This window comes from Rattus norvegicus, chromosome 1 (genome assembly GCF_021556685.1).
Source record: "Rattus norvegicus strain SHRSP/BbbUtx chromosome 1, alternate assembly SHRSP_T2T, whole genome shotgun sequence".
In the NCBI taxonomy this organism is placed as follows: Eukaryota; Metazoa; Chordata; class Mammalia; order Rodentia; family Muridae; genus Rattus; species Rattus norvegicus.
Window position 1 is genome coordinate 32,267,684 of NC_141534.1, and position 23,145 is coordinate 32,290,828.

At 43.5% G+C, this 23,145-nt stretch overlaps 1 long non-coding RNA gene across 1 annotated transcript in view; it reads left to right on the forward strand.

Moving 5' to 3' along the window:
* The first annotated feature begins 2,772 nt into the window (after positions 1-2,772).
* The window catches only part of LOC147996675 (uncharacterized), a 36,695-nt gene continuing 16,322 nt past the window's right edge, over positions 2,773-23,145 (forward strand). The window contains exons 1-4 of the long non-coding RNA XR_015654348.1: positions 2,773-2,897; positions 8,799-8,887; positions 17,804-17,861; positions 18,701-18,811. This is a non-coding gene — a long non-coding RNA (uncharacterized LOC147996675). The remainder of the gene's footprint in view (positions 2,898-8,798; positions 8,888-17,803; positions 17,862-18,700; positions 18,812-23,145) is intronic.

Genomic DNA, 23,145 nt, shown 5'->3' on the forward strand with positions numbered 1-23,145 from the left:
TTGTTTGTGTGTGTATGTGTGTATTCATGTGCATATTTTAGCTTCTTTTCTGTTGCTGTGCTAAAATTCTCTGGGAAAAAGTAACAGGGGGAAAGGGGTGATTTATCTCAGTTACAGCTTCAGGTTATTTATTATGTATTATTATGGGGAAGGTGGTGTAAGAGCTTCAGATAGCTAGTCGCATCAGTTCTACAGTAAGGGCCAAGGCAAATGAAGGCATGCCTATTCACTTGCCTACATTCTTGTGCTTAACTTCATTCAAGACCCTCTGACTAGGGAATGATGCTGCCTATACTGGATTGGGTATTTCCACATCAGTTGACATAGTTAAGACAGCAACCTACAGCCATGACCACAGATCAGCCCAAAATAGATGATTGCTCATTGAGGTTCTCTTCGCAGCAGAGTTTTGCAACTTGTGTCAAGTTGACAAAGTTAATTATCATAATGTTTGCATGCAGGTAAATACCAGATATCAGTGTCAAATGCCTTCTTCTGTTTCCCACCATCTTATTTACTTATTTATTTATTATTTATTATTTATTTATTCACTCAGAGACAGGGTCTTGTTCAGATCTTCTGCCTCGCATTTGGTTAGGATAGCTGGCCACTGAATTCCAGATTCCCATCAGCACTGTGAGCACAAGCAAATGACACCATACCTGGCTGTTACTTGGGTGCTGGAGATGGGATCCCAGTCCCTCTTACTTGCTGATAGGGCTCATTACTGATTGACAGGTCACCCTTGTGACCTTTATTGCGCTGATTGTTGGTATCCCACAGTTTCATTAACTGTGGCATGGTGAGGTTGCCTCTGATCTTTTTCTATGCCCCTGCTTAGAGTACTCAGATGTTCCTTTCCATACATATTGAGGTAGGCTCTTCTGTTCTCTCTGGTCACAAATTCTCTGACTCATCTAATATGTTTCCAGTGTTAAACATGTGACACTTTCAGATATGGAGGAAGATGTGTTTGGTGCCTCCAGAGTTGTGCAAAAGCCACTACAACAGAGAGGAGCACAGAGATATGAGTCACAGTCAGAGATGCAAGGTGGGTTTCTTGTAGAGAATGACAAGTTTTGTCTGTGGATCACTCAGCTGATGGCTGGGAGGGGACAGGCCTCTCTCACACCCCTATCCAGTTCTAACTTTGTGTTTTAGCCTTGTATGGCTGGAGTCTGCACTGAACAGTGACTCTGTGACTTGGGGCTGAGAATTACAGAAGTCACTACAGTGTTGAGCTCTTGTCTGTGAAGGCTCTTTGTGTTTTTGGTGCCTTCGTGTCTATGGGAAGTTGGCTCTGAACCTACTGGTACCTGGCTATGGTGATACCACTGGTCAAGGCTGGGAGGCAGTTGAGGCTATCTTGAACAATGACTGGGTCCACGTTTCTCTTTGTTCCTCTCTTACCAGGCTCTAAAAGATAGCACAGGATGAGGTGGATTACTCAAGGCCAAGGGAATTTACTTGGCAGAGGTCAGGAGAGAAATAATGCATCTCCCTCCTCAGCCTCCCATGCTCTTCTGGAACACCATGTTGGGGGTGACTGAGTGAGGAAAGTAGTAAGCTTCCCCTCCTGTGTTTCTCAGAAGCCTGGCTGGGGACAGAGGCAATGACTGTCTCCCACCCCCATGAGGACAGAGGCAATGACTCTCTCCCACCCCCATGAGGACAGAGGCAATGATCCTCTCCCACCCCCATGAAGACAGAAGCAATGACCCTCTCCCACCCCCATGAAGATAGAGGCAATGACCCTCTCCCAATCCCATGAGGACAGAAGCAATGACCCTTCCCCCTGTGTGGGGACAGAGGCAGCCACTCTCCTTGTCCCTCCCCCTCCTCCCAATACACCTGCCCAGTTCAGCACCACATCTCTTTATGGGTATGTGACTGTAATTTCCACAAATGCTTTCTCCTGAAGCCATTGGTTCAAGAAATGTCCTGTTTTGTTTTCTTTCCTACAGCTTGGATGCCCCATGTAAGAGCCAAGCCCCAAGGGCCTCCTGCCAATGACAGTCTGTTCACAAATGAGTATGTTATATATGGTTGTAAGGATATACATATGTGTGAGACAAGGTAGGAGTATGCGTGTGGAGGCACAGAGGCATATAGTAGGTATGCACATGCAGTTGCATGTAAGCATGCTGTATGAGCATATATGCATGTGTGTCCACTTGTGTGTATATGATTTGTTCACATGAGTATACATGCATAGTAGTATGCACGTGGTCAATTGGGTATAGATGCACTTGTGTCTATGTTTCTATCAGGCCTTATCCCTCCTGTGGAAGTGTGATCACAGGAAATATGTGAGCACACACGTGTGTGTCTGGAAGCTAAGTTTGGATGGGCAACCCTGAAACAAGAAGATGAAGATGGTTGGTGGGAAGATGGAGTGTTGGCCAGAGTACTGGTGCTTCCTTCTTCTTGGGAAAATTTATTTCTCTGTGAGCAGGGGATTGCTCGAGAGTGTTCCAGGAACCACTTGATCCTGGGACACAGCCATGTGTACTCATGTCCCTGTGTTGTTAATCAAAGCAGGGCATGCAGACAGCCTCCTGGTACGACTATTGGTTACCCAGAATGTAAACAACCTTGGGAAGCAAATGTGACAGACTGAGCGATTCATTTCCTGACATGTAATTACAGAGCCCTCCAGCAAATTATGGACAGTTTCATCTGAAGTTCTGAGAAATCAAGAGTGAGCACATTAAAGACAGTTGTCCAGGGTTTCTGCCCTCCCTCCCTCACAGGGACAGTCACTCTCCCTTTAAATTGTCATTATGTCAGCTCCAGAGATGCAGAGAAAGCAACAGCTATGAAGTCTGATGCACTGGCAGAGTCCCTACACTTCTATTGTCCTTTCTGATGTCTACCTTCTCTCTGGAGAGACACGGGTGAGTCTCCCAAATGTCCACAGCCACCCACAGTTTTCCAACTCCCCTTCCTCCCCACCCCCAGTGTCTTTTCTGCCTAGTGGTTGCAATAAAACTCTGCCTACAAGGGCTTTAAAGAAGGATACCTTAGTGATACTATTATTTATCCATTTGTTTAAATTACTCAAAATGATAATAGATATTAAAGAGATGTATTATGAATCGTTGTAAACAATTCTGTTATTTATGTAGTTTTACTGTTTGTTAAAAATGGCACCATGTTGCATGCTTGAGCGTTGGCAGAAGCACCAGGATTCATTATATATTTGATTTCAAATAGACTTCTGGTAGTTATGCATCCAGAAACTTTTTGCTGTTGTCAGATTTTCATATATCCCCATTTAGTGACATGAGCCTATATTGAGTCACAACGACCCACAATTCTTGAAGCTGGTGCTAAGATTGCCTGTTGTTTATGGAGTGGCCAGTGGGGCATGGCCTGGTCTGTCGGTCTCCAGAAAGTGAACTAGAGACAGGTAACAGCCTCCTGCAGAAGTGAGTGTGGGCAAATACTTCGAACTTTAATAACTATGCAAACAGATAACTTGACCAAAAGGAGAGCATGTCCAGTGGCCATCTCAGAGAGATTGGCTTGTTGTCTGGAGCAACATGAGAGGGAACTTCAACATCAAATGGGGGAGACACAGTTTAGGACAGTGAAACTCAGAAAATATGAACTGTCCTTTTAATAGTGGACATCAGAGTACAGAAAGAGCAACGAGCTGGACAAAGGGTGTAGAGGGATTCCAGACAAAAGTGAATTCAGGGAAAACCCTCTCTTCTTAACACTAGACTGGAAAAACTGGAGACAGACTTTCTGAAAGCTCCTTATTGAGTCTCTATTGGGCAGCCCAAGACCCTCTACGAAACATACTCCTTGGGAACCAGGCCATCTAATTCTGGGTTTCACACAGTATTCAACAAGACAGGAACCTAGTTACAGCCAGAATCTGCAGGGGAACCTAAACACAGGCTGCAAGAAGTGAAGCATACATTGGGAAGAATATCACAGGGATGGAGCAGCATTCACAGCCCAGAGGTGAGGCCATCACCAGAGCCTATAACTGTGAAGCAGTCCCCACTGAAACAGCATCTGTAACACAGGCGGGGGAAGAGCAGAGCCTCTGACCACAGAGGAACATTCAGAAATAGAGCCTGAGAGCAGCAAACAGGCCAGGCTGTGTTCACACCACTGCCTTTACTGACTATTTCCTGCCTATTTAGCAGGCTAGCACTGCCCCATTGTCTCCTCACTCCCCAGTTCACCTCTTGTCTCCTTTGGTTATTTTCCTCTCCTGAGGCTGTCCAGGATGTCTGTGATGTTCATGTGTTTCAGGTGTCTCAGACGTGGACTGTCCTGTCCTTTTTTTTCCCTGTCTTTCCTTTTGTTTTTTTTAATGTTTGTGTTTTTAGTTGATATATAGCAAAAAAATGAATCCCAGCTTTCCCTCCTTTGATTTTTACCTTACCCTTCCTATGCATAGTCTTCCCATATTGTTTCTTTATCAACTAAACACTAATTACAGATCTTACCCAGTGTTTTTCTTGTCATTTATACTTACTGTAAGTATTTCTGGACAGCTGCCTTGCTTTCTAAAATGATTGGTCTGGGGGCGATTGTTTTACATTTGACCATAACTGTATTTTCATAGTGGCTCTACCCTTTGAGAGAGATTAGGTTTTTCCCCAGAAAGAATTCAATGTTTAAGGTAGTGCTTTGAGTTAAGCGTGGTCCCCTGAAAGTCAGGCTAGCCAAGGAAATGGATACCTCGACCTTCTTGTATACTAGACCTGCTTAGACATTGTAAATCCTTCCACAGGAAGATTGTCCTCAAGACCAGCTGCACAAATCTCAATTACAAAACCCAGGAAGCCTGTCAACCCAAGGCAACATAACTGTTCCTCAAATTATCAATCTCAAAGTCACAGTTTCCATTAGGACTAGGCTAGATGAAACCTCGACAAATAATTGAAAGGAATGAATATGAATATGTTCAAAGAGGTTGCAAATACATCCAGAATGAATTTTAAAGAGAATAGAAGTCTGACTAAAATCAGGAAGTCAGTACAGAACTTGAAAAGAGAATTCAATAAATGTATTTGGAAAAGCCAAAATGAAACACTAGAACAAACAAGGTCATAAAGTCAAATGAAAAGCCCTGTGTAATGTCTTCACGATAGACTGAATCATGGCAAGAACGGAATTATAGGTTTGAAGACAGGGAAGAGACTATGGCATGCTCAGCAATGACAAATATAACTTTAAGAAAAGCATGAATGGACCATTCGGGATCTATGGAGCCCATTGGAAGACCAGATCTATGGAGCACAGTCATAGAAGAAAAAGAATTTCATGCTAAAGGCAGAAAAAGCATTCAACAAATTTGATCATGCAATTCACCAAATCTAGATGAAATAGTGCAGTCTAGACACAGGAGGCATTTGAACACCAACTATGCAAGAACAGAGTTGACACATCTGTACTGTCTTATAATTAAAACTCTACATATGGATAATGAGTGGAAAGGAGTCATACATGGAGGCAGACCCATCAAAATGATATAAGATTTCACAACAGAAAATGTAAAAGCCTGGGAGACGTAGAGTGATTTTGGAGTTCTGAGTGACAACAGCAGCTATCCCAGACTATTATATCTAACATAACCATATGTCACAATAGAAAAAGAAAGCAAAACATTCCGCTACAAAAATATGGAAAAGGATTTCATGCCCACTGATCCAGCTCTGCAGAAAATATTTGAAAGTCATTCTTAAAGCAAAGAAGAAGATAAACGTACCCACGAGGCCATAGAACCAAGTACATGACACCTGACCAGCAGTCATGCAAATGAGGAAGAGAGAAGTTTCCAAACCTGTTGAATCATCAAGGAAGTGACAAGAACTAGTAAGTGTCTTTGGACAATAGCTTTGGTTACTGGTCAAAATTTCCTAATTAAAAAGCACTGACTAGAAGATCAGATTAAAGAACAGGATTCATTTGTTTATTATCTCAAGGAAATTCACCTCACTACTGAAGACTGATGCTAGGGGAAAAGAATAAAGAAGTGCTTTTGACCAAATGCTGGGAGGAAAGATGCAGGAAATATTCTAATAATTGATAATTTGGAATTCAGACCAAAACTAGTCCAAACAGCTGAAGAAGGTCACTGGCACTTGCACTATTTAAGGGAATGATACACTAAGAAGACACAAAAATCCTAAACACTTAAAACTCAACCTAAGTGTGCCAATTTATGAAGTATTCCTAGAGTGGAATATGCAGATTAATCCAAACTTATCAGCAGTCAGTGACTTGTCTGTCTTGCTGACATCAACAGACAGGTCGTCCCAACAAGAGTTCCAAAGGACATTGGAATGCAATGGTATCGAAGAGTAAATGAGTTAACTGACCTCTGTAGAAGGTTCTACCCAAGCACTGAAAATGTATTCTTCTTCAGTAGCCCTACAGGTCGTTCTCTAAAATAGATCATGCAATAAGACACAGAGAAATCCTTTAAAAATCAGAAAAATTGTCATAATAGGGGCCATCAATCTAAGAAAGGTATCCACTAGTATCCGAATTACTAGGAACATATTTTTCAAGGTCATCAAGTAGAGCTAGACAGCTACACACACTGGAGGAGGAAAGGTTCTTACTGCTACCCATAAAGTCCCCAGGACACCTCTTGAAACTCACTTGACTTGATTTGACAGTGAGCTCACCATTTAATCACAGAAAGGAATACAAAGTCACTAGACTCTAGGGATTAAAGGGCAACAAGTCTGTGGATCAGGACACAGGTGACCTAACCAGTGAGACAGTCAGACTTTCAGTGGGGACGACGGGTAGGATCTAGGGTGGGTCCTCGCCAAAGGATAACAAGCTCCACCTGGAGATGATTCAGATCAAGCTGAGAATATCAACATCAGGTAATGCCCCAGACGATGAGAGGAGACTAGGAGTCTGCAAGACTGAGCACATGGATCATAAGGAGCCCTGTATTCTGGGGGACTCCTGTCAGGTCTGTATATGTTGCTAATATACAACAGTAGCCAGAACCCATTTATTGACCCAAATTGAATGGACAACAAATGACACCATGGAGCAGTGTGGTACATATATGTGTCCTGGAGGAGGGAATGTTGTGCTGAGCTTTTGAAAACACCTGCTCTAGCCTCATGGGGTAGTTTTCAACTAATAAAGAGTCCACAGTGTGGGAGAGCAATGTGCAGAAGAGACTTGGGCAGAGGAGTAGCAGATGAATCTGTGAGGTAGTTCTCAGCAAGAGTTTGGGAGTGATGAGCTTGGTCCAGTCGCCTGCTTTGATACACATGATTTTTGTCTTGCATGGTGCCTGGTGTTTCATGGCTACATACACCCTCTGGCTTCAAAAATGCTCAAGGTGCAGCATTAGTCATGAGGCAGTAGCATCTGGTGGTGTCATAACAACCTCTGGTTGCTTATAGATATCACATCTGATGCCAGCTCTTCCACATGACGGCTCTGTCACCAGGAGCTCTTGAAACACCCCCTTTTTATTTTCTGGATTCGGCCAGTTCTGTCACCCTTGGGGATTTATCACCAACAGAAGCAGGTTTGGAACACTAGAAGCACCAATAGGTAGGTACTCACACTCACTGTTGGGACTATTAACTTCGCGGGCAGCAGATGACAGGCTGCAACTCACTGTCTAATTTGGTGAGTCAGTGTGGTGCCAGGACCTGTAGCAGTTTGTCATGACAACAGTAGGAGGTAGAAGATGTTTAACAGAAGTAACCCTGTGCTGAGAAAGAAAGCAACTGATTGTCACCAACACAGGCAGGTTTAACCCCTGCAAGGAGGTATGGTTACTGTCTCAAATTGCTGCTCTTGCCGGACTCATTTGGTCCCCCAGAGTCCCAGTGATACAAGAGCCCTGGAGAGGCATCTTGAAGTCTCCAAGTCCCAGTCAGTCATTGGTCACAGGTATCACCCCAGATTTTCACCAGCTTGCAGGTGGCAGGTTCCTAGGAAGAACCAGCAGAGGTCAGATCAGTTTGTGTACTCAGGGCTAGCTGCCCAGAAGTTTTGCCTGAAGCCTGGCATAGGACAAGCTCAGAGATGCCTCAATCATGCCTCGATAAACACTATTGAAGGTGCCTAGCAGGAGGAAAACACTGAATTATCCAGCTAGTATGGGATGCCTGAGAACCAATTAATGTCATTTAAACCTTTTAGGGGAATTCTGGTCTTTGAGCTGAATTGGTTTATGTTCAAGTTCAGTGAAGAGTTCTCAGGACTTTGCTCAACAAAAATGTGACTGAAACAACTGTAAAATTGGGAAAATGAAGACTCTGTGTTGCTTTAGGAAGGCTAGGCACAGGACCTCGGCACATTTTCCCCCATGGGTCTATTTCCCACCCCCAGGATGGCAGATACAGAAGCCCAGCTGAGGAGGATAGATGTTCAGGGCAGTACCCTCTGGGCCTCCAGGGCTGCCCAAAATCTCTCTTTGAAGGGCTACTTTCACCATGACCCATGGACTACAAACAGTGGGGTAAGCTTTCTCTCCTTGGGACAAGGACCTGGTGGTGACCACTGTTGTTTCAGAAGGAAGGTATTTCTTGTTCCTCTTCCCTGGGGATCTGTTCCAGTCTCCATTATTTGGATCTCTGGGTGGGGTTCCTCTGCAGGGCTCTCAGGATTGAAAGGAAATGCACATTCTAGGCATATAAGGATAACATGCTACATATTACAAGGCCCAAAGAGCTTACACTATGTCCCTGGGCTTCTGGGTAGGTAACAGCCCAAAGAGTCCCTTCTGATGCCTGCAGGCTCACTGGCTTTCTTGGATCACCCTCTCACCATATCTTCTTTTGCAGAATGTCCCACTATGAGCTACATTGAAGGAGTATGTGGCCCGCCCCACCCCCAGATGCTCAGATGACACTCTAAAGAAATCCTTTCAAAGGTCAGCACCCACTTTCTATGCTCATTTTGTATGCAAACCACTGACCATCTGGACAGAGGATATCTCTCTATGAGGACAGCCCAGAGTTGGTTAGCTTGTCATGTCACTTTGTGTGTGAACTCCAGGACAACTCCTGGAGGAAAGGGAGTCGTGGTTACACTTAGCAGGGAAAGATAGGCTCAGTGACTTACCAGCAGCATCCGGTCTTTCTTATGGCTATAAAGTGTAGGGGAGACTGCCCATTGTTTTCCACTTATTTATTTGCTGAGCATGAAAGGGGAGTCCCAACCAGTGGCCCTACAAGCTGAGGATAAAGTCATTGTAGGTTAGACTCTCAAAAATGCAATCATCTGCAGATGGTAGTATACTGGGCAGGGTGAAAGGAGGATCCACAAACCCAGCATTTAGTACCCTTATGCCATTCGTGGGGAGTGCAAGGCTCTCGCACTGGTACTGAGCCTGGTACATAGCATCCAGAACAGATTCTGGAGCCTGAGGGTAGTACTTGGAGGATGTTACCCTCACGTGTGAAGTTGATCATAAAGTAGGGCCCTTGAGGAACTGCAGCTTTTTATCTGTGTTTAGAGTGTTGAAAATGTTCATTTCTGTTGTGTCCTCCCAGAAGGTTTCTAGATGGCAGGATTGAGGACACAGGTGGCAGCTGCAGCTATCAGGTATGGAATGGGTCTAGTGGCAGAGTTACAGAGCCATGCTCTGCTCACAGAGCGGTAGCTGCTCGGTCAAAGGCACACTGAGGTATGTCAGTGAACACTCGCACTTCCCGTTTGTTCTATGTGGAGCACTCTTGACCGTGAGGGCTGTGGTATGGCTAAGGAGGCAGAGCATGTGTCTCTGTTAATGCCACGATATGGGAGGAGCAAAGTATGTGTGAGAACATACAAGGACACTCACTGAGCAGACGCCTTGCTGACACTGTCCTGCTCAATGTCGCTCTTCTGTTGTGCCTCCTAAAGCCACTGTAGGGCAAGCATCCTTGCCTCCAAGTTGCTGGCAGTTTCCTGACGTCACCACAATGATTTTGATCCTGAGACAGAGCCAGTGAGCTGATGTGCACTGTGGAACTCTTGTTGCCATCTTTCAGGGGATGGACAGTTTGCATCCCTCCTGAGGCCCAGTGTGGACAGCTCATTGGCAAGAGACAGGCATTTTCCTGACCTCTGTGGCCAACTGCCATGGGTACTGTTCCTGGCTGTCTTGAAGTTTGAGAATTGGCCCGAGGAGGCCAGCTCGGCATCAGCTGAGGACTGGGACAGACAGGGGGAAATAGATGAAGGTAGCCTGGTGTTTTAGGAAGGAATGCCATATGGCCTTCCTTGATCTTTGCTTCCCTTCCTAAAATCTATCCAGGGAAGCATCAGCATGTGAACAACAAGGACAGCCTCCGACCACATTTCACACTACACAGGGCCCTTTGTTTTTAAATGGAGCTCGACAGATTATGGCCCACTTAGCATGCGGCACTGTAATACTTTATTTCAATATTATATGGCATCGTTAGGAACACTTCATGCTGCCGCTGTCCGTGGATCATAATTCTGTCGGCTCAATCAGCTTCATCATGAGTCAACTTCCACCACACATCAAAGGCAGATAAGGGTTTTTGTTGTTGTTTTTTAACTTTGCTTGCTTAAAATGATTTCCCTCTAGATCAAGATGCAGAGCGCAAAATATTAATCAGTTTAAATAAATATCAAGACTACCCAAATAATATGAATAATTGGCACGGAATAGAGCCTGCCGCCCAGTGCCCAGCAGCTGGTCACGCTGGCGCATGGCACCCTCTCAACAGTCTTTGAGATAATGACTTTGGCATCTGCCGATGACTGCTTGCTACTGCCCACAGAATTTACAACTCGCAAGTGGGAAACAGAGGCTCTGACAGAACTTTTTTATGCGAGGTCTTTGAAATTTATTAATGTAATGCAAACACAAGCCTTCCAACCCATTAAATTGTTGATGTTATGCGAATCCACTCTGGAATTGCAGACCCTCATTAACATTATTTGCATGTTAATCTGCATCTTTTTAATTAGTGATATTATTTATGCACATAATTTCCGCCTACTGGTGCCAAGGCTGAAGCGCATTAATTAATCTACTGAGATGCCAAACTGTTTATTTTCCCCCGTACTTTTATTTGTTTACATGGTGTTTTGGATTCAGGGAAAATAAAAAAGAGCCTGAAGAATAAAAGCAGAAAGACAAGATTAACTAAAAGCTCTTTTTGTTTTCATAATTTAAATTGTAATATTAGCCAAATGTTGTGTTTCTTCCCTTAGAGATCGGTTATTCAGTTACATTACCTTGATGTATTATTAAAATTTATAATGGGCTCTGGAGGCTTCTGTTAGTTCTTGCCTTCATTTACAGAATATACTCAATGTTATTTTAATCTTCCTACAACGCTTCCATGCATAGGCAATGATGAGCCATCCCTTGCGAATCGCCAGCGTGCTCCACTTTGCACAACTGATAAACATTTAAATAAGCCTTTTCAGAAAAGAATAGCGTGGAGAATCATTAACCCATTGATGGAGTCAGCCACTCCTCAGTAATTCATCTTTCCCTAAACTAGGTCAACGGGTAAAATGCACCCAAGCTGCTGATGCCTGGGCATCCTCATTCTTGAAGTTGCAGTGGTCCAGACTTGCATGCCCACATGGATGTGCATGTGGGTGTATGGGTTTATGTGCATACATGCAGCACAAAAAAATTAAATGCATGGCAAAAAGTGTCCTATACTCTCTATGCTAAATGCTGGTTGTGTGTCTCTGAGTCCTGCAGTAAATGGCGTAATTCAAGAACGGAATACATAGCATAGTTCCCAGCCATGTCTTCTGACAGATACCATCCACAACACATCCCAAGAGCATCCTCTGAGCAGTGTGTGAAGTGCATGGAGTGGGGGAGAAAAGGATCCTTTCACAACATCCATTTCTCAGGGATTCAGGCACCATCTCTGCCCGTTCTAAGAAATACCTGCCAAGAAAGCTGATAGCTACCCCTAAGTTCATCCTAGTTCAAAATGACCTCATATGGCACAAGTGACCAAGCAATCACCACAGTGGTCCCCTATTTAATCAGGGGGCTGAAATCTATTGGGCATGGTGCCATGGTGGAATGAAGTTAGATGGAGTTCCTTCTGGCTGACACTGTTTGAATAACACATGATGCCAGGTTGTAGTTCATTTGTGTAATGACTGAATCATGGTCTGCCTCCTGGTTCACAGAAGGGTCAAGAAGTGCGACTTAGTTGCAGGGGGAGTAGGAACACAAGGACAAGGCTGAAAGTGGGACACCCAGGGACCCATGTCAGGAGCATGAATGCTTTATCAATGATTTGTAAAAAGCCTGTTGTGGTTCTGCTGTCCCACAATATAATATTTTGCTTACTATAGATCCGTCACCCTGAGATTTGAGTTTTATTTTTATTAACTACCTTTTGTTTTGTGGGATGCCTGTGATTTTTATCAAGCAGTTCATGATGGGTATATCTCAAGGACTGCTTGCCTCTTCTGCTTCAAAGCTGGTGAAGACGTGGGTCAACGTCACCAGGAAGCACTGGATGAGGTTTGGACAAGTGAATTGCACTCACTGGTGTATATCTCTTTTTTTAACCTTCCAGTTGATTACTTAAGAATACTGAATGAACTTCTGCCTGTGTGCAAATTTATATGTGTGTTATAGATGCTCAGGTATGCATAAATGCTACACCCACGTGCATAGGGAGGCCAGAGAAGATCGACAGATGTCCTACTCTATCATGCCCTGTCTTATTTCCTTGAGATGGAGTCTCTCACAGAATTTGGAGCTAAGCTGGTGACCAGCAAGTCTACCCCAGAGATCTTTCTACTCCTTCTTTTCCTTGGTGTTGGGGTTAAAAGTATTTATGACCACATAAGTTCATATAGACTTCTTATATGGGTCTTGGGATTTAAACTTATTTCTTCATGCTTTCCCAGCAAGTGTCCATACTCACTGAGCCACCCACTAGCCTGAAGTGGTAGCCTTCTGAGGTGAGCCTGGAAACATGGAGACCTCCTAGATGTCGAAATCTTGGCTGGCAGATCATCGAGGTCCCTACAATTTAACTTGGAACTGAGGTTGGCTGATGTGAGGTTTCTGGGGACAGCTTGACAATAGGTTCCTTGTCTTAGGGTCAGACAATTTGGAATTCAGACCAGTCTTGTCTTTCTCCTGTGAGAATTAGAACTTGTCCGGATGCACTTGCAGCTCTGTAATAGGAGATCTTCTGGGCTAGAGGTGAATCCCAGTTACTCTGTCCTTGCAGTTGCCATATCCATAGAGGTCTTTGCCTACAGTTGCCTCTTGTCCTTTACAGAGAGTCACAGAGTTCTACAGTTTTTATGCAATGCATAAGAGTCCTGTGAAGCACACTATGTCAAATTTGTCAGTTTCATGGTACACTAGGGCGTGTTTATCAGTCACTCGAAGCCCATGACAACTTGTTGTTTTGACACTCATCTTATAGTAACACAGTTGCAACCTGGCAGACCACCTACCCTATGTGTACCTCTCTTCGCCATGTAGAGCTTGATACACTCATCTCCACTCTCATTGAAGATCTCCCGCGACTCACACAACAGCATACTATGGCTGGATAAGCAGTATCACTGGTGTGAGAACTTCACGTCATCTCAGAAACAGGCCTTTGGCTCTGCTCCTTCCACTCTCTGTCTTGATCAATGGTCCCAAGATGACTGTGGTGAATGGACAAGAGCTCCCTGTGCTGATGCAGCAGACAGACGTAGGAAATCAGGGCAGAAGGGGCATTGTTTTTTCATGACGTCACAGTCTACATTCAATGTGTGTGTGTGTGTGTGTGTGTGTGTGTGTGTGTGTGTGTGTGCATGTGCGTGCCTATGCATGTGGGTATGTGCGTGTATGTATGTATGTATGTATGTATGTATGTATGTATGTATGTGTCACTAGAGATGGAACCTGGATACTACTCCAGTACTCTACCAAGCAGGTGTTCCTAGCCCAAGTATGACTTTGAATTACAAAAGGAATTTCTATCTTGAAAAAACTGTCTTTTCTCATGGTTCCAAGACTCTTTATTTGATCATTTAGTCATTAATGGACACTTTTATTCATTTATGTTCCAGGCATTTGTGGGAGGTTCTAAGTAGAGACAACAAGGTGATGGGGGATGGATTTAAGTCGTGTTGTACATGTTCTTGGTAACTGACATTATAACATTCAGGCAGCATTGGATAGAGCTGAGGACAGCATGCTCCCATGACCTTAGTTAAACTGACCTCTATGCCCCACATTATATGGAAAGAAGGTACCTTACTCTGTGGTCTTTACTGGTATGACTGGGATTTCTGCTAGAAAGTTGACTTCATTGAGCATTTCCAACCCCTGCTCCTGTGAAAGGCCTTCTCTGTGATGAATTGTGCTCCACGCCCCTACCCAAGGGTGTGTGCAGTACCCCTTAGTGTTTAGTTTACGGCCTCTTTAATTATACCTGGTCTCTAAAGCACTCACAAGATGGTCTTAAGTACAGTTGACCCTTTTTTATTTAATTTCATTCGCCGTTAGTGTTTGGAGGCTCTCCAGTGAAGCACTCAGAAAATTCAATAGGATTCCTGTTCCAATTAATATAGGACCCAATACTGGGGGAGAACAAGCTCCAAGCTTAGCTGAGTGTATGCACTCCAGCAATGGAAGCTGCAGCAGCAGGAGAGCATGGATATCATAAGACATGGTATTCTGAAGGATCAGTGATCTGTGTCACTGTGGAGTCCTCCTTGTCTGAACCCAGGCAAGATTTCTCAAGCTCTGTGCTGCACACCTAGTTACCTTATGAGGCCCTGGGCATCTTTGTACAGTTGTGATAATGATTGACTTTCCTCCGATTCCATTACACAAATTAATGGATGGTGACTCCTCTTTAGGCTGTATCTTCTATGCTGCTTGGCTCAGATACAGAGCTGGCTCTCAGGGATCATGGTGCTTTATACTCTGGGTGCTACTACTACTTTATCTTATGGCTTGGGGCACAACATAAGCTGATAAATATCGTCTCTAAAATTGATGGACTGTATAGTGTGAGTGTAATTATGGCTTGCTAAGTAACGTGAATTATAGTGATAAGGAGATGGGTGACGGTAGTGGTGGTGCATACTGGCTCTCTCAGTATTCTGGACGCTGAGGCAGGAGAATCGCCACCACTTCCAAGCAAGCCTGAGCTACACAGTGAACTCCAAGTCAAGTAAGGCTACAGATAGAGTCTGTCTTAACACAAAGCAAAACAAAGAAAATTAGCTATCATATGTTACAATGTTAACCACAATTTCAAGCATTTATCACCAGCTACAATCTTCATAAAGTCTACCCAACATGCATGCCTCCGTATCTTCCCCATAGTAGCTACATATCCCACAGAAGCTCGGGACAGAACAACAGATTCTAAGTCATCACTGGCCTCCAAGATCCTGCTAACATTGTCGTTTCATTAACAAAGCATTTTTGGCTGTCATAACCGATCAGCATGGTAGTTCTTTCTCGACGCTGCTTATTATAAATCACGTTGCAACAGCACATTATTTTGCAAGGAATGAAAAGCAAAGCCATTCCCTGTCAGCTGGAATTAACTGCCAGGAAAGGATGGTCTTTCAGGAAGGAAGGGAGTCCATTAGCATATGGAGATCTGTTCTCTAATATCAGCCTATACTTGTTGACACAGTAAAGGGAACAATGTGTGTCCAGCCAGAGAGTAAAGTTATTTGAAATGCTTCCTCTATGTAGTTGCTGGTTAATAAACAAACACTCCTTGAACCACAGTCATTGTTTTTGTTTCTGATTGTATGTGGGATTGGTGCCACATGCAAAGGACTTCCCTGAGCAGTCCCCCAAAGAACCTGAACTTACTGAAGTCAGGCCTGCTGTAGCATTCAGTGGTTCCCCACTCAGGCCTTCTTGTCCCCCAATTATGGTGGATAGGGCTACCGGCAGGTAGCTCTGGTTCCAATCTGAATTGACTTTTGTGTTTGTCTATCTCTGTGAGTATCGGCCAAGATTCTGTTAGTGGATCAAGCTCCTGCTCCCTGCCTGATTGGAGGCTGTGGAACCAACAGCCTGTTACCAGGAGAAGAGGGGAAGACCTCCTATGTGTGTGAGCAGACAGAACTGTGCTCTCTCCGGGATTTTGTTTTTTCAAGTACTGGAAATCTCAGTGTGGACATATGCTTCTTTGACTGTCTGCCTGCTACAGCTGCCATGGAAGTGGCCTTTGCTGTGTTGATATCTCATTTGCTTGACAGAAAAAACACTAAGTAATACACTGAAATCTTTCTGGGAAACTAGCTTCACCTAAGTGTGGGTTGAATGAGAACACCCAGGGCTGGGTTGACAGTGGCGATGAGTTCTGAACTCTTCTCTCTAGTGTGCACTGGTCTTCTTTGCAGACACTGGCTTGCCCAGAGATGGCACGGTCAGCACCACTCTCTTCTCTGGTCAGCAGTGTTTTCAGGCTTTGGATGGGTAAAGGGGTGGGGGTTCTGGGAACTCTTCCATCAGAAGGAATCCGTTGTGGGTGCTTGAGGTGATTATGGAGACAGTTCAAGAGTCAAGACAGGAGTATTTAGCCCAGTGTTTGCCTACAATATGTAATAAGAGAATTCATTTTCAAAATGTTCATAGAGAATCAAGATGAGCCCACAGTGTGCATCTCTGGAATTAGATTAAGGAACTGTTATTCTTCTATGTCCTGTCATATTGCCCTATTAAAGGACTCATTTATTACTATTTTGTTCACATTGACACCCTTGGGTGACAGGACAGTGCCTCTGCCTCTTGAACCCATGCATAGCACTTGTCAGTGGGAACCAGGACTAGCCTTGCTCTTATGCCTGGCTTTCAATAGGATGGGTAGAAGAGCAGAGAGCTCCAAGCCAGTGTCATGCCACTCTCAGAGGGAGTCCTTTTCCAAGAAGGAATTGATCCAACATAACAGTTGTTTGAGGTGTTCATGGTGGCGATCAGAATAAAGCCAAGACAGAGGTGACTAGACAGTGCCACACGCACTGGACACCGAGCACTGTTTCATTGTTATGATTTGGGTACAAAGTTGCAGGACACACGTCAGGGAGGGAGCAGAGAAGGCATAATGAGGCACACAAGGCAGAAACCCTGTTCTTCCAATGGTGGATCACCTGCCTGTTCCATTTTCTGTCTCTCGCTCAATCTCAACAAAGTAGAAGAGGCATCATCACACATCAAAACTGCCATTATCACTACATGATAGGGATGCTCACACAGCTCTCTGCCCTAAAATGTTCATTTAATGCAGAGTTCACTTCCTAGCACTGAATCAACACCGTCATCTTCATTACCCATCCATGCCTGGGGTGCTCTAACTTCCCTGATTCTATATCACTCAGTCCCATTAGCGTTTCAATCACTGGATAACTCCGGAGACAGCTCACAGCTTAGCCCTACTTTGTGGGTACAGGTATCATGGTCACAGTGCTCAGGTCTTAGAATTGAGACATCATGGATATCCTAGTTTTCTTGCTGTTGGTTTAAGAAAGACCATGACCAAAAGCAACTTGGAGGGGAAAATGTTTATTTGGCTTACATGTCCACATCCTAGTTCATCATGAAGGGAAGGCAGGGCAGGAACTAAAAACAGGAACTGAAGAAGACACTGTGGAGAAACAGTGCTTCCTGGCTTGCTTCACATGGCTTGCATTGCTTTTTTATACAACCCAGGGCCATAAGCCAGGGGTGGCACTGTCCATAGTAGGCTGGACTCTTTACATCATTGACCAAGGAAAAAGCCCACAGACATGCTCAAAGAATAATCTAATGAAGATAGCGTTCAATGGAGAGCCTTTCTTCCAAGATGTTTGTATTTTGTGACAGGTTGACAAAAACTAACCATCACAATGGCCTTGGAGAAATTCATAGAGACATAAGAGTGGTGAGTATAAAGAGTTCCAATGCACGTCTTCCTAACCTTCAACGTCACGACTCTTTGACAGTCACATGGCTGAAACATGATCTTTGCACCTACAGTTCTTTACTATACTTCCACTTTCAAATCTCCTACCTTGAGCAGTATATCCAAAATGTGGAGATTCTAAGAGTTAGAAATTCTATTTCGGCACCATAGTGATGGACCCTGTACAGCCCCGGATATAAGACTATAGTACCATATAAGAGGTGTATCTGTATCCTGAAGCTCCCAAAAGAACTGAGCCAGCCTTGTGAGGACTTACCTTCCTGACTGTCTCTTCCCTGCTTGTCCCTGGGAAGGAAATGAAAACATGGAAACCTTATCTTCTTTTGCAGTAGGTATGAGTTAGAATTATGTGGAAAACATCACATGTTTTGTACAAAACAAGTGGTGCCTTTCATGACTTCTCCTAACCACCACCATGGAGAACAGAGAGCATCCCAGTGTATGAGCTTTGTCCTGTTCTTGTTCACTCCGAGGTGGACATAACTGTCTTTGCTTGAAGCACAATAGTGTGATGAGAAATCCTAGAGCTTTTCAAGATTGTACCTGGTGCCTTTTTCAGGTTGAAGGAAGAGGGAAAATCACCAGCTTTAGAACTGGGGGATCATGAGACACTCATGAGGCCAGCATGAGCTCCTGAGGCAGCTCTTTCTACCGATATTCAAGTCAACTGTGTATAAGCAGCTAATCATTGGCAGGCATGGGGCTTTCTGGTGGTACAAATGTGAGTTGTATGTAAGCCTTTCTGTTAGTCCCCTCTCTACCTGTAATGAACAGACATTTCTTTACATCTCTCAAAGAAGTCACACAATTGATGTCTGACCCAGAGATAAGCCAGAGTGGAGTGTGCACAGAAGAAATCTCACCACATTCCCTTCCTTCGTGTATCTCTTCTGTGTATTACCTGTCAGGTAAGTATTTGGGTGCCTCTGGGTGGCTATAGGCAGAGGGAACATAGCTTAATTCACTAAAAGCAGAAGCTAGATTTTAAGAAAGCTGTGGTGGTGGTCATATGGCCAGAGTTATAAGTGAAAAGCAACTGAGGTCGAGATGTCCGCTTACAGGAAATGTGCTGAAAGCATGTGGAAAAGAAACAGAGGAAGGAAGGAAGGAAGGAAGGAAGGAAGGAAGGAAGGAAGGAAGGAAGGAAGGAAGGAGCCAGATGGAGAGGCTTGCCTGGGTTATTAGGAAGCAAATGTGTTATGATCTGTGTGGAGATGGAGTTTGGAGATAAATACTTGACAAAAGGAAAAATGCTATACTTGTGAACTTCTGGGAGGATTTAAAACCCAAACAGTTAGCCAAAGAGGCAAACAAAAGGGGGGGGTAGGTGATTTCCCCTTGGAACCCCCACTGAGGAAGAAGGAGACCTCATAAAGCATGACTTAATCTACAGGCACTCTAATGAACTGACTGTGGTGGCCACTCTTGGTTGTCAGCTTGAACAATCTGGAATCAACGACAACCCCTGCATCTCAGAACTCATGTGAAGAATTTTCTTATTGGATCCTTTGATGGGGGAAGACCCATGCTAACTCTGGGCTATTCCTGCTGGTGGCAGTCCACATAAAAGGTCATGAGAGGAGGAAGCTTTTGCTTTTCACCTGCATGCCCTTACTATTGATGAGAATTTCATTTATCCTGTTTCTGAGGCATTCCTTCAGTGGTACGAGATCCTATTTCTTCAGGATTCCAACATAGACTGTAGACCAGCAGGTCTTTAGGACTTCACTCTGGGACTCCATTGCAAGATTAGGATTCCAGGGATCCTGTCTTAGCAACTGAACAACAACTGTATTCTCAGCCTTTGCCTGAGGGGATAACCAATTGTTATCTAATCGTTGGCACTGTCTCTACCCCAGCTGATAGAGCCATTCTAATACCCTAATACCCACCGTACACACACACACACACACACACACACACACACACACACACACACACACACACGTATATCTTTATATGTGTCCATTCTGTCAGTTCTGTTTCTTTAGAGAACTCTGATACAGTGAGCAGGTCAGAGTTGTTCCTTATAACCAGAAATCTGATGTTGAACTGTGGATTTATTGACCACTTATTAGTGTGCAAATCACTGTGGTTTTCCTTCTTTTTTTCTTTTATTGGATATTTTTAATTTACATTTCAAAGGTTATTCTCTTTCCCAGTTTCCCAGACATAAGCCCCCTATCCCATCCCCTTCCCCTTCTTCTATAAGGGTGTTCCCCTCCTCATCCATCCCTGTTCCCTCATCCCCAGAAATTCCCATACACTGGGGGATCCAACCTTTGCAGGACCAAGAGCTTCTCCTTCTATTGGTGACCAACGAGGCCATCCTGTGCTACATATGCAGCTTGGAGCCATGGGTCCATCTGTATAGTCTTTGGGTAGTGGTTTAGTCCCTGGGAACTCTGGTTGGTTGGCATTATTGTTCTTATGGGGTTGCAAACCCCTTCAACTCTTCCAATCCTTTCTTTCATTCCTCCAATGGGGATCCCATTCTCAGTTCAGTGGTTTGCTGCTAGCACTCACCTCTGTATTTGACATGCTCTGGCTGTGCCTCTCAGGAGACATCTATGTCCAGCTCCTGTCAGCATGCACTTCTTAGCTTCATCAATCTTATCTAGTTTTGGTGGCTTATATATATGGGCCACATGTGAGTCAGGCTCTGAATGGCTGTTCCTTCAGCCTCTGCTCCAAACTTTGCCTTCATATCCCCTGCAATGAATATTTTTGTTCCCCCTTTTAAGAAGGAGTGAGGCATCTGCACTTTGGCTGTCCTTCTTGAACTTCATGTGGTCTGTGGATTATATCTTGGGTAATTTGAGCTTTGGGGCTAATATTCGCTTAACAGTGAGTATAAACCATGTGTGTTTTTCTGTGATTGGGTTACCTCACTCAGGATGATATTTTCTAGTTCAATCCATTTGCATATGAATTCCATGAAGTCATTGTTTTTGATAGCTGAGTAGCTGTACCACATTTTCTGTATCCATTCCTCTGTTGAAGGGCATCTGGGTTCTTTCCAGCTTCTGGCTATTATAAATAAGGCTGCTATGAACATAGTGGAGCACGTGTCTTTGTTATACGTTGGGGCATCTTTTGGGTATATGCCCAGGAGTGGAATAGCTGGTTCCTCAAGTAGTGCAATGTCCAGTTTTCTGAGGAATGTCCCGACTGATTTCCAGAGTGGTTGTACCAGTTTGCAGTCCCACCAACAGTCCTCTTTCTCTACATCCTCACCGGTGTCTTTTGTCAACTGAGTTTTTTATCTTATCCATTCTGACTGGTGTGAGGTGGAATCTCAGGGTTGTTTTAATTTGCATTTTCCTGATGACTAAGGATGTTGAGCATTTCTTTAGGTACTTCTTAGCCATTCGATATTCCTCAGCTGAGAAGCCTTTGTTTAGCTCTGTACCCCATTTTTAATAGGGTTTTTGGCTCTCTGGAGTCTAAGGTCTCGAGTTCTTTATTTATTTTGGATATTAACCCTGCTTCGGATGTAGGATTGATAAAGATCTTTCCCAATCTGTTGGTTACCATTTTGTCCTAATGACAGTGTCCTTTGCCTTACAGAAGCTTTGCAATTTTATGAGGTCTTATTTGTTGACTCTTTATCTTAGGGCATAAGCCATTGATGTTTTGTTCAGGAAATTTTCCCCAGTGCCCATGTGATTGAGACTCTTCTCCACTTTTTCATCTATTAGTTTGAGTGTATCTGGTTTGATGTGGAGGTCCTTGATCCACTTGGACATAAGCTTTGTACAGGGCATTAAGAATGGATTGATTTGCATTCTTCTACATGCTGACCTCCACTTGAACCAGTACCATTTGTTGAAAATGCTCATTTTCCCATTGGATATTTTAGCTCCTTTGTCAAAGATTAAGTGACCATAGTTGTGTGGGTTCATTTCTGGGTCTTCAATTCTATTCCACTGATCTACCTGCCTGTCTCTGTATCAATACCATACAGGTTTTTTTTTTTTATCACTATTGCTCTAAAATACTGCTTGAGGTCAGGGATGGTGATTTTCCCAGAAGATTTTTATTGTTGAGGATACTTTTCACTATCTTGGGTTTTTTTTGTTATTCCAAATGAATTTGCAAATTGCTCTTTCTAACTCTACAATGAATTGAGTTGGAATTTTGATGGGAATTGCATTGAATCTGTAGATTGATTTTGGCAAAATGGCCATTTTACTATATTAGTCCTGCCAATCCATGAGCATGGGAGGTCTTTTCATCTTCTGAGATCTTCTTCAATTTCTTTCTTCAAAGACTTGAAGTTCTTGTCATACAGATCTTTCCCTTGCTTGGTTAGAGTCACATTGAGGTTTTTTATGTTATTCAGGACTATTGTGAAGGGTGTCATTTCCTAATTTCTTTCTCAGCCTGTTTATTCTTTGAGTAGAGAAAGGCTAATGATTTGTTGGAGTTAATTTTATAGTCAGCCACTTTGCTGAAGTTGTTTATCAGGTTAATTAATTCTCTGGTGGAACTTTTGGGGTCACTTAAGTATACTATCATATCATCTACAAAAAGTGATATTTTGTCTTCTTCCTTCCAATTTGTATCCTTTTGTCCTCCTTTCATTGTCTGATTCTTCTGGCTAGAATTTCAAATACTATACTGACTAAGTAGGGAGAGAGTGGGCAGCCTTGTCTAGTCCCAATATTAGCGGGATTACTTCAAGTTTTTCTCCGTTTAGTTTAATGTTATCTACTGGTTTCCTGTAAATTGTTCTTACTATTTTTAGGTATGGGCCTTGAATTCCTGATCTTTCCAGGACTTTTATCATGAAGGGGTGTTGAATTTTGTCAAATGCTTTCTCAGCATCTAAAGAAGTTATCATGTGTTTTTTCTTTGAGTTTATTTATACAGTAGATTACATCAATGGGTTTCTATGAAAAGAAGCAGGATAGAATATACATTAGCAGCTTGACAGCACACCTAAAAGCTCTAGAACAAAAGGAAGCAACTACACCCAAGAGGAGCAGAAGGCAGGAAATAACCAAACTCAGGGCTGAGATCAACCAAGTAGAAACAAAAAGAACTATGCAAAGAATCAACAAAACCAGGAGCTGGTTCTTTGAGAAAATCAACAAGATAAATAAACCCTTAGCCAGACTAACCAGAGGGCACAGAGAGTATATCCAAATTAACAAAATCAGAAATGAAAAGGGAGACATAACAACAGAATCTGAGGAAATTAAAAAAAATCAGATCCTACTACAAAAGCCTATATTCA